General features: G+C 36.0%; 1 protein-coding gene across 9 annotated transcripts in view; it reads left to right on the forward strand.

The window, feature by feature from the left end:
• The window catches only part of Antp (Antennapedia), a 971420-nt gene that overhangs the window by 665408 nt on the left and 292924 nt on the right, over positions 1-13088 (forward strand). For 2 of the 9 annotated variants that reach the window (XM_067760262.1, XM_067760261.1), the window contains exon 1: positions 727-2807. The exons of the other annotated variants lie outside the window; for them this stretch is intronic. The gene's annotated coding sequence lies outside the window, so the exon portion shown is untranslated. Of the gene's footprint in view, positions 1-726; positions 2808-13088 lie in introns of those variants that run through there. 9 annotated transcript variants of the gene reach the window in all.

A 13088-nucleotide genomic window follows, 5' to 3' on the forward strand; every position in this document is an offset into this window, starting at 1 on the left:
CAGGGGCGGTGATGCACCCATTTTGGGCTATCGTGTTCACACACGGACTGTTCCGGCTAAATGAATTTCTTTTTTCACTTCGATCATTTTGATATGTGGTAGTCTATCTTTACCTCGATTAATTAATGCTGTTACAAGCTACCGTTTTGCGGACAAGATTAATATACTCTGTGAAAAACGGTTCAAAAGGACTATTTTCGAATAATTTCGTGCAAATATTAGTTCAGTATATCCAGATACGACTGTATCCACTTTTCTCTACTTGGTTGCTTTCATTTACTCTATCAACAAGTCACCAACGCCAATTACTACCTTCGCAACATTACCACCTCACTAAACCAACACCAACGCTTCTCTAATGTTGGGCAACATTGAATATCATTCACACCAGCAACACAAATTTCCAACTAGAATTCACTTCCTCGGCAATTCATCATCTTTTCCAGAGTTCGGCAACGCTCGTGTTACTATCGTTGCTTTATTTTTTTTTTCATGAACTTGTATGTATGTATACTTGTGTTTATTTTGCCTTTGCCGCTGCCATGTTGCCGACATCGAAGTGGTAGCGCGCGCCATTAGCAACATGCGAAATAGATTTATTGGAATGTATACGAGTTGAACTCATTGTGGATTCATTGTTAGCGCGCTGGTTTAGTTGTTGTTGTGTAAACGTGCAAAATAGACGTATGTTAGCAGAGTGGTAGGCAAGCAGCAATTATGTATGTAGTAAGCTGCCATCGGAAAGGCAACAGGAATAAACAGCGAAGCATAAAAACCGTAAAACTTTGAATGGCAAGGCGTCCATTGTTTGCGATTTTGTTGTGTTTATGTGCTGTGAGACTCGACTTCAATTACTGCGCACGCAGTTTCCGCGCTAGGTTATTGCTCATATTTTCGTATATTACGAGTTTTATGGTGAAAAGTGCTAATTAATACTAGAGGAATTAAACAAAATCAATTTTTTCTATTGTTTGTTGATATTATTATACTGAATTTTAAAAATGTGTATTTGGAAACTTATGTATTTTTATTTAGCGCAAACATATTAAAAAATCTGGTGAAAGCATTTTTCTGGTGATAAAAAATTTAAATCATTTAAACAATGGTTAAAGGAAAATTCAACTGAGAAAATAAATTAAAATAATGAAACGTGCGGAATAGACGGGTGACGTAAATTTAATAAAATCAGTGCTTTTTTAAAGCAAAGTATCTACAAGGCTGTGACACAAAGATAAAATGGCATGGATAATGTGAAGAAAGTTCTATTTCGTGTAACATTTGGAAGAACGAGTTACTTACTGTCAACAAAACGCGCGTTCGCCAGTTAGCCAACAAACAAATTTTTTTGCACATTTTATAGTATGCCTGTATATATGTTTTTATTTGCTCAGCAAATTTTAGTACAATCAGCAAGTCAGACAAGCAGTGTTATCAAAGTGACATCAGAAAAAAATAAAAATGAAGATAACGCAAATAAGAAACATTATTTTAACACAGTGACATCTAGATACCAAGACTTATTCAAACCAAAACCAACATAAAACCCAAAGAAGCACAACTAAACGCGCTGAAAGCAGTGAAGGTGACAATTTTGCAGGAGCCGTAGTGCTAGAAGTTTTAATACACAAATAATTCCAAAAATAGCGACAGCTACTTTACATACATACGCACATTCCATTAAAATAAAAAAAAAACAGCAAGTTCAAAGATTTTATTTTCATTTATACATACTTCAGACAAATATAGCAACAGTAGATTAAGCAAACGTCCCCACTGCCGCCGTCAATGCTATCAGTGAAATAACATTGAACTTTTCATCCCAGCGCCACTCCGTCGGCCCGTTAACATCTTTGCAGCATAAGAGCAAAAATGTCACAACTTATGATGTGTCTGCTGCCAAAAATCTGAAAACAATCGGCAATAACAAAATATACAGTACTTAGTATCAGCATCTTCTCAGCGTAACTGATAACCAATTCGAAACAGTCAAAGTAGCTATCGCAAATCCGCTTGTTTTCACAAAGCACAGTCAAGCTATGTTTGTGTCCTTCATCGCTTGATTAATTGTGGTTGCGGAAATCTATAATGGTGCTCTTCGTCTAATCCTATTATTTAGAAGCTATCGCATACAAGAAAAAGTTCAACTTTCAAACTTGAGTTACCAGCTAAGACCAATGCAAATTTTAATTAGAAGACTAGCAGCTAGTAAGCAAATATTTTCGTTTATGGGTAGAAAAAAGAAAAACACACGTCATCCGCACCAAAATTTCGAATATTTATGTTTTCCTCACAATTTTGCGCTATCGTTTCCTTGGTATTTGATCCTTGTTCGTATACAAATCGATATCGGTTTGTCCTTGGTTTTGCTGCAAATTCTGATTTTGCTTTTCTATCGACTGAACGTACTCAACCAATTCAAATCAGCGTTATCAATGTTGAGCCATCCACTAAATTTGGATTGTAGTCGACAAAAAAAATTACTTTAGTATTCAGACCAAAGAACATTTGTCGGCGTGAATATGAATAAACATATGGATCCAAAGTGCGTTCGGCAAGTGTATTTGTAAATAACATATGCAGTTGTGAGTGCGTTAATGACGTTCGTAGTAATTTAAGCGTAATTCGAAAAAGATATTGTGATATTTTAGTGTAAGTGTAAAAAGTGTGGAAAACGTTGATCTAAATAAGAGCTAAGCGTAGATATAGATAACAAGTTATATTCTAAAATAATACAATCATCATCATCAAAAGACGTAAACTTGTGATCAAGAAGGAACAACATAATTTTGGAGACATAATACACATAGGTAAGTCATTCGACTTTACAAAAATCACATAATAGGTTGTCGTTATTGGCAGTGCCAATACCAAAATCAACATATTCCTCGTAGTTACATCAGAATTTTTAATTTATGACAGATAAGTTATTCGAAAAATTTATGGGCCGCTTTGCCGACGATGATTACTGAACAGGATTTAACGATGGTGTGTACGCAGACATTTACATACATAGTTCAGCGAACCGAAAACCCTGCTGATAAGCTAGGCCTTGTTGTGCGAATGATTGAAAACGCTCTGGTCCAGCAGAGGAAGCATAGAACGATCGAAAATCCCTTCGAACCTAGAAATGCGACCTGTGAAAAATAAGCAATTTAATGTTGAAGCGAAAAAGTATAGTCTGATTCCAAAAACATTTATACTTAGTGCATAAAGACCTATACCAACAGAAAAGTCGTAACTGGATAAATAGGTCTTATATAGTAAACTTTAGCCTTTTAAGGCATTTACGAATTGTGAAAATGAATTGAATTGAAATAAATGCAATCTGTTTGGCAAAAAAGTAACTTTTTAAGCTACAACATTTTTAACCGCTCTCCTGAGATGATTTTATTAATGACTGCGCTGTGCTACGATCTTATTTTAAGAAATCTGAGAAGTTACGAACTTACTATTATGATAGGCCGATATGGTATACAAATATATTTCGTATATATACGTACTTACTTATATACTTGGCGCTATTTAGTAACACTACTGTATCTGGTATAGTTTTCCACATGGTTCTTCTTTATGTCCTTCCCCTTGCGCTTACAGATCATAACATGTCGTCGCAAACAGGTATGGTTCAATTAATATTTGAAAGAACTTTTCTAGGGTTCTGCAGTATATACCAGGATATGTATGATAACTGACTTTCGTTCACCGAGAAACGGCTTTGCTTCTCAGTTCCCAATGCATGAGTAAGTTCTCGCTGGGTTATTCTGTTACTTGTGAGAATGCTGGTTCCAAGATAAATGAACTCTTAATATTTGGAAATTATAGCTGTCAGCAGTCACGTGAACGCAAAATTTTGGATTTTTTGCTTCACGACAGCAGGTATATCGTTTTCTCCTCTTTCACCTCCAAACCGAGCTGTTCGGCTTCTTTCTCAAGTTTTGAGCAGAATGAACTCACGTTCGACTTCGTAAGCATATGGCAGTAATTGCATGTAGGGTTGCAATATTGCTTATAAAAACATGCACAACAGCACCAACATTTATGAAAGATGCATCGATGTCATTACGATGTTACTTGTCGATAATTTGACGCCATTTAAATTTATTTTATTTTATTGCCAATTAGATAATAATTTTCCGAGTTCACGATGTTCTCAGTAAGCGGTTCCTTCCTTGGCTTATTTTTAGAAAAGCCTCATATTAGCTGTAAAGTAAAAACTAAAAACAATGTTTTTATCAAGATTTAATTAAAGGCTGGTGCAAAGCTAAATTTTGGAACGTTGTATCGATGCCCTTGGAGGCGTTACATCGATGCAACAACAACTTATAGTTTTATTTTAAGGTACCCTGTAAAAGGTAACAGGAAAATTCCGTTTAATAACGGAATTCAGTTCACATCCCAGAAACTCTTTAAGGTAACAGATTTACATCACGAAATATTGAAACGTTGGGTCATTTACGAAAACATCTACGTCAAGTCATTATCTTCTATCTGCTTAAAAATTATATGTCTAGAACGTATTTTGTTTTAGTAAGCTGAAAAAATAAAAAATATAACGACTTAATCAGATAAACTGATAACAAGTGTTACGTGAACACTCCAATTGTTTAAAGCTGAAACGTAACATATGAAGAACTTGCTTATTATCCCCTTTAAAAAGTTTAGAAAACTAAATTACACCCATCATTCATCGTAGATTTTATAAAAAGTAAGCCTCAAACACGTTTTGGCATCTAAAACCCTTAAATGAATGTGAAAACTGCGCACTTGCTTATTTATGCAAAAATTATAAACAGAAAAGTTATGAATGAAACTCCATAAAACAAGCATAGAGCGCCATCTACCGATTAGGTATTAAATATATTAATTAAAAAAGAAATGAGATTTTTTTACCAAAAATAATTATTATTAATAAGTGCCACTTTTAAGAAATCATCCAAAACAAGTAAGGGAGGCTAAGTTCGGGTGTAACCCAACATTACATACTCAGTTGGGAGCTGAGGAGACAAAGTAAAGGAAAATCACCATGTTGTAAAAAGAACCTAGGGTAACCCTGGAATGTGTTTGTATGACATGTGTATCAAATGGAAGGTATTAAAGAGTATTTTAAGAGGAAGTGGGCCATAGTTCTATAAATGGACGCCATTTAGGGATATCGCCATAAAGGTGGACCAGGGGTGACTCTAGAATTTGTTTGTACTACATGGGTATCAAATGAAAGGTGTTAATGAGTATTTTAAAAGGGAGTGGACCTTAGTTCTATAGGTGGACGCCTTTTCGGAATATAGTTATAAAAGTGGACCAGGGTTGACTCTAGAATGCGTTTGTACAATATGGGTATCAAACGAAAGGTGTTAATAAGTGTTTTAAAAAGGAGTGGGCCTTAGTTCTATGGGTGGACGCCTTTTCGGGATATCGCCATAAACGTGGACCAGGGGTGACTCTAGAATGCGTTTGTACAATATGGGCATCAAATGAAAGGTTTTAATGAGTATTTTAAAAGGGCGTGGGCCTTAGTTCTATAGGTGAACGCCTTTTCGAGATATCGCCATTAAGGTGGACCAGGGGTGACTCTAGAATTTATTTTGTACGATATGGGTATCAATTGAAAGGTATTAATGAGTATTTTAAAAGGGCGTGGGCTTAAGTTCTATAGATGGACGCCTTTTCGAGATATCGCCATAAAGATGGACCAGGGGTGACTCCAGAATTTGTTTGTACGATATGAGTATCAAATGAAAGGTGTTAATGAGTATTTTAAGAGGGCGTAGGCCTTAGTTCTATATGTGGACGCCTTTTCGAGATATCGCCATAAAGGTGGACCAGGGGTGACTCCAGAATTTGTTTGTACGATATGGGTATCAAATGAACGGTGTTAATGAGTATTTTAATAGGGAGTGGACCTTAGTTCTATAGGTGGACGCCTTTTCGGAATATAGTTATAAAAGTCGACCAGGGTTGACTCTAGAGTGCGTTTGTACAATATGGGTATCAAACGAAAGGTGTTAATAAGTGTTTTAAAAGGGAGTGGGCCTTAGTTCTATGGGTGGACGCCTTTTCGGGATATCGCCATAAACGTGGACCAGGGGTGACTCTAGAATGTGTTTGTACAATATGGGTATCAAATGAAAGGTTTTAATGAGTATTTTAAAGGGGCATGGGCCTTAGTTATATAGGTGGACGCCTTTTCGAGATATCGCCATAAAGGTGGACCAGGGGTGACTCTAGAATTTGTTTGTACGATATGGGTATCAAATGAAAGGTGTTAATGAGTATTTTAAAAGGGAGTGGGCCTTAGTTCTATAGGTGGATGCCTTTTCGAGATATCGCCATAAAGGTGGGCCAGGGGTGACTCTAGAGTTTTTTTGTACGATATGGGTATCAAATGAAAGGTGTTAATGAGTATTTTAAAAAGGAGTGGACCTTAGTTATATATGTGGACGCCTTTTCGAGATATCGCCACAAACGAGGACCAGTTAATGAGGGTTTTAAAAGGGAGTGACCCTTAGTTGTATATGTGAAGGCGTTTTCGAGATATCGACCAAAATGTGGACCAGGGTTATACAGAACATCATCTGTCGGGTACCGCTAATTTATTTATATATGTAATACCACGAACAGTATTCCTTCCAAGATTCCAAGGGCTTTTGATTTCGCCCTGCAAAACTTTTTCATTTTCTTCTTCTTAATATGGTAGGTGTCACACCTATTTTACCAAGTTTTTTTCTAAAGTTATAATTTGCGTCAATAGACCAATACAATTACCATGTTTCATTCCTTTTTTCGTATTTGGTATATAATTATGGCATTTTTTTCATTTTTCGTAATTTTCGATATCGAAAAAGTGGGCGTGGTCATAGTCGGATTTAGGCCGTTTTTTACACCAATACAGAAAACAGTTACCGTCCTATAATCTAAGCCTCTACCAAATTTCACAAGGATTGGTAAATTTTTGTTCGACTTATGGCATTAAAAGTATCCTAGACAAATTAAATTTTCTTTTATTTTTGTATTTTCTTGCAACATATCGTTACTGGAGTTGAATGTTGACATAATTTACTTATATACTGTAAAGATATTAACTTTTCTTTTAAAATTTGAATTTAAAAAAAATTTTTTTTAAAAGTGGGCGTGGTCGTTCTCTGATTTTGCTAATTTTTATTAAGCAGGCATATAGTAATAAGAGTAACGTTCCTGCCAAATTTCATCATGATATATTCAACGACTGCCAAATTACAGCTTGCAAAACTTCTAAATTACCTTCTTTTAAAAGTGGGCGGTGCCACACCCATTGTCCAAAATTTTACTAGTTTTCTATTCTGCGTCGTAAGTTCAACTCACCCACCAAGTTTCATCGCTTAATCCTTATTTGGTAATGAATTATCGCACTTTTTCGATTTTTCGAAATTTTCGATATCGAAAAAGTGGGCGTGGTTATTGTCCGATATCGTTCATTTTAAATAGCGATCTGAGATGAGTGCCCAGGAACCCACGTACCAAATTTCATGAAGATATCTCAAAATTTACTCAAGTTATCGTGTTAACGGACAGACGGACGGACGGACGGACGGACATGGCTCAATCGAATTTTTTTTCGATACTGATGATTTTGATATATGGAAGTCTATATCTATCTCGATTCCTTTATACCTGTACAACCAACCGTTATCTAATCAAAGTTAATATACGCTGTGAGCTCTGCTCAACTGAGTATAAAAATAGCGTAGAGAAATATGTAAATAAATCCCAGAAACAAATTCCGCATATAGAATAATTTTTTTTTAAACGGATTTTTTTAGGTTGACTTGACAGGCTGTTTGGACAGCACTTTATTTGTAATTGAAATTTAAGTAACTTCCCGATAAGCTGCAAGCTTGAAATTAGGAATATAGATGACAATGCAATAATAAGAAAAAAATCGCCGCTAGGTGGCGCAAGGATCAAGATATTCACAAAAATCATATTTGTGGTCCTATTTGGCTCATATTTGGAACACATAATACATACAAGAATAGAAAGTGGCCTATGATAAAAAATCTTCGCTAGGTGGCACAAGGATCGAGATATTCACAAAAATTGTATTTGTGGTCCGATTTGGTTCATATGTATTTGGAACACAATACATACAAGAATAGAAAAAAATCGCCGCTAGGTGGCGCAAAGATCGAGATATTAAAAAAATCGTATTTATTGTCCGATTTGGTCCATATTTGGAACACATAATACATACATGAATAGAAAGCGACCTATGATGTCCGATTTGGCTCATATTTGGAACAAATATTACATACAGTCCGGTAGAAGTGACATCAAAATATTTTGAAGTTGGAGGAGGGACAAGCATACGTGGCGCAGAGTCGAGTAAAGTCTTTGGAAGGATTATGTATTGAGGACTTGGATTGTAACAAATTGCCAGGAAAGAGTCCTTGTAATAATGAGTCACTAAATGAACCAAATGGAATGAGAAATAATAGGCAACTAAATAAAGACTAAAAACTTGAAAATAAAATAATTAACAAAAAAATTTTAAGTTAAACGGTTTTATTGAAAACAATACTTACATGAATTAATAATAATACTAAAAGCTAGAAAATAATTAGGTAGGTCCTAGGTGCTAGTCATCACCCTCCTCGTCAATCTAGGGCGTTGATCAGACAATTAAATAAAAGCGTTGGACGCGTCAAATTTCTATTAATAGTCATATATAAGACCAACTGAATCTTAATCAGGTTATGCTACGCCTCACATTTTTAGAAATTTCACACGCCCAACGCTTTTAGTTAATTGTCTGATCAACACCCTAGATTGATGAGGAGGGTGATGACTAGTACCTAGGACCTACCTAATTATTTTCTAGCTTTTAGAGTTATTATTACTTCATGTAAGTACTGTTTTCAATAAAACCGTTTAACTTAAACATTTTTTTTAATTATTTTATTTAGTAAGAGCTTTATTCAAATTTATTCTGAAAGGATTTAACGTTAAATCTTGCAAGTTTCCTCATACAAAATTAAATCTGAAAACGCAGAAGATTTACGTTAAATCTTCATTCATTTGTTCAATCATTACAATATTTCCGGTATGGCAACCTAAAATTACTACTTAGATTATGGAGGGAATACTTCTCTGCTCTTCTCTTCTCTTCTCTGCTCTCCTAAATGGAGACAGCAATTCACCGCACAGAGATGAAGAACCCGATCCCGCAATCGATGATGATGGAATATATGTCCCCCCGCCCGATTATGACGAAGTTAGAATAGCAATAACCAAATTGAAAAATAACAAGGCCGTGGGCGCTGATGGATTGCCTGCGGAGCTATTCAAGTACGGCGGCGAGGAGTTGGTAAGGCGCATGCAGCAGCTTCTTAGCAAAATATGGGCAGACGAGTGTATGCCCGACGGTTGGAATCTAAGTGTTCTTTGCCCAGTCCACAAGAAGGGGGATACTGCGAAATGCACCAACTATCGTGGAATCAGCCTTCTTATTATCGCATATAAGGTCCTTTCAAGTGTATTGTGAGAAAGATTGAAGCCCACCGCGAACCGGCTGATTGGACCTTATCAGTGCGGCTTCAGACCTGGTAAAAAGGTGAAAAGAGAATCGACACACATCACCTCTTCGTCGACTTTAAATCCGCTTTCGACAGCACGAAAAGGAGCTGCCTATATGCCGCTATGTCTGAATTTGGTTTCCCCGCAAAACTTATACGGCTGTGCAAAATGACGTTGAGCAACACCATCAGCTCAGTCAGAATTGGGAAGGACCTCTCCGAGCCGTTCGAAACTAAACGAGGTTTCAGACAGGGTGACCCTTTATCGTGCGATTTCTTTAATTTGATGCTGGAGAAAATTATACTAGCTGCAGAACTTAACCGCACTGGAACAATATACTATAAAAGCGTGCAATTACTGGCATATGCTGATGACATTGATATCATCGGCCTAAACACCCGCACTGTTAGTTCTGCTTACTCCCAACTGGAAAAAGAAGCGGTAAAGATGGGTTCGATGGTGAATGAGGACAAAACGAAGTACCCGCTGTCATCCAGCAAAGAGTCAGCGCATACGCGCCTTGGCAACCACGCTACTGTTGGCAGCCATGATTTCGAAATAGTAAAAGACTTCGTTTATTGGGGAACCAGCATCAACACTAGCAACAACATCAGCACTGAAATCCAGCGAATAATCAATCTTGTCAATAAATGCTACTTTGGACTAGGTAGGCAATTGAAAAGTAAAGTCCTCTTTCGGCGAACGAAAATCATACTCTACAAGTCACTTATCGTACCCGTCCTGCTATATGGGGCAGAAGCATGGACCATGACAACAGCAGATGAAGCGGCTTTGGGAGTGTTCGAGAGAAAAGTTCTTCGAAAAATTTATGGACCTCTACCCGTTGGCGATGGCGAGTACCGGAGAAGATTTAATGATGAGCTGTACGAGCTATACGCAGACATCAACATAGTCCAGCGAATTAAAACGCAGCGGCTGCGCTGGCTAGGCCATGTTATGCGAATGAAAGATGATGCTCCGGCCAAGAAAGTGTTTCTATCGGAACCCGCCTATGGAAGCAGAGGTAGATGGCGGCCCCCACTCCGTTGGAAGGACCAGGTGGAAAACGATTTAAACTCCCTTGGTGTGACCAATTGGCGCCGGTTGGCGGAGCGAAGGAACGACTGGCGCGCCTTGTTGGATGGCCATAACCGTTTAGACGGTTAAGCGCCAATTAAGTAAGTAAGTAACCTAAAATTCATATGTCATGTAATTTTTTGATAGGAAAATATTTTTAGGTCTTAGTGGAGACAGTGCAGGTTAAAATATAAGATTTAACAAATACTAGCAGTTAAAGGCCTAGGTGGAGATATGCTATTAAAGTTTAAATTATGTAATTTATTTTAAAAACATATTTTGTGTAAAGATTCAGTCACTTTAGACTACCACCCACATTAGTTGCATTAAGTTTTTCCTTGGAGTACCTACATTTTAATCGTAATCCTAATTAAAAATGTCTGTATTTACATTTTAACTGAAACAAATATTGATTATAACTTGCTTGCATCTGGACCTTCAACATTTGGTATTTTTTTTAGTTAAAAATTGATTTTTTAGACTAACGTGATCTTTCTATATATGCAAAAAAAGTTAAAAATTTGATTCCTTGTATGCGAAAGTTTAGATACCGCTCTTGCTTTAACGGAGAATTTTTTAAATATACAGTAATAAAAAACAGTACAATAGTTAATTTTGATCAGGGAAATTGTTGTTTCACTTGGTTTACTATAAAATGGGTACATTCTGCTTTCATTTTGTAGATACCAACATTCTTCATTAGGATTTGAGGAGAATCTGTGTTGCTACTGCAAAAATGTGAAGTTAAAGCTATTTTAACCTTATATCTATTTACAATTTTAAAAGTATTTTTTCACATAAATATTCACATTTTCAAGACCAGAAGCTTTATTTTGTAACTCGATTCGAACGCAAATACGATTCGAAAGCTGTCAAATCACGTAAATCTTTTTCAAATCCAAAAGATATTTCTGTCGTATCGTTGTAAGGCCTCAGTCTGTCTATGTAAATTAATAATGTTCTAAAAAAATGTAGATAAGTACCCACGTTCTTTCTTAGGAAACAGTATAAATATTAACACCCGGTGGTGAATATTTCCAGTTTGTCCAACGAAAGCGGAATATTAACGCATTCTTATTATTAGTTTTATCTTCTTCACTTAACACTTCTGCCAAATTGTGTAGAAATGCAAACGATATATCGACGTTTTGTTCACACACATCGATTTTACGCTTCTAAGAACATCAATAATCGTTCCTTAATGAATAATTTTTTATCATTGATGTTTTTGCAAAACTTACCTTTGTAGAAGGCCTTTAAATTTCAAATAGTAAGTGTTTTCTTGGGCAGTCGCCGTGATGTGGTGGTAGCGTGCTCTGGGTTCAAGCCCCGGGCAAAGCAACATAGAAAATTGAAAAACAATTTTTTTTCAAAACTAATATTGCTGTCCTATCATATAAATAAAAATTGACAAGCTACCCACGTACTGATGATAAATATTGAAGTGCTATCCATACGAAATATTCGACTATAATAGAGATTGCTCTGAACTAGGGAGGATTTAGCAATTTCTTTTGGTAGTATCATTCAGACAGACGATTATTAATGTACTAAATCTTTTCCCAAAACATTACTGGAGAGTATTTCTCATCCAGGTGCTAGACATTTCTATGAAATTTAAAGAAACAAGTAAGGAAGGGACTGTCTTCGGCTGTGCCGAAAACTTCATATCTTTCATGAATGGGGCTGAAGAATAATCTTATCCCATTCGTAATGTCCAAACAATCGGCTGTATAAGATAAGAAATATATCATTAGCTTAATATGACAATGTGCTAAGTCAGTTTTTATGAAGTTTACAGGAGACGAAAAAAATGAATAATTTTTGAAATAACCTTTTTTTTCAAAACTGTGAATGAGGATACCTTAGTTGCAATACTTTTGAGTGTAGAAGCTTTGAAACAGGTAAATAAAAATCATGTATGCTAACCCAGCAACTATTTATTACTTAGCACAATTTCCGCCCTCAAAACCAATTTTTTCTCCTGACTTAGCACTTTTTACTCAATATGTTTCACAAATGATATTATTTATATCTCAAGCTATTTCTAACAATTCTGATCTGGCCTCTTTTGCCGGATGGTGCGCAGACAATAATTTATTTTTAAATTCAAACAAATGCTGTGTTGTGTCTTATTCCAAAAAGACAACTGCCACAAACTTTATCTACAAACTAAATGCTGAATCTCTTAATCGTTTTCAAGAGAGTAAAGAATTGTGTGTAATTTTTGACTCCAAACTCTCTTTTTCTAGTCACATTGACTTCGTTGTTTCAAAATTTGTTGTACGTCAGTAGATGTAACACCAGTGACTTTAAGGACCCTATGACGTTGAAGGCACTTTATATATCCTTGGTCAGAAGTGGTCTTGAATATTGCTCAATAACATGGGATCCTTTCTATGAATCTAACTCCTATAAAATTGAGAAAGTTCCAAAAATGTTTACAAAAATTGCTTTGCGTA

Source organism: Eurosta solidaginis, chromosome 1, assembly GCF_040869045.1.
Source record: "Eurosta solidaginis isolate ZX-2024a chromosome 1, ASM4086904v1, whole genome shotgun sequence".
Taxonomy (NCBI): Eukaryota; Metazoa; Arthropoda; class Insecta; order Diptera; family Tephritidae; genus Eurosta; species Eurosta solidaginis.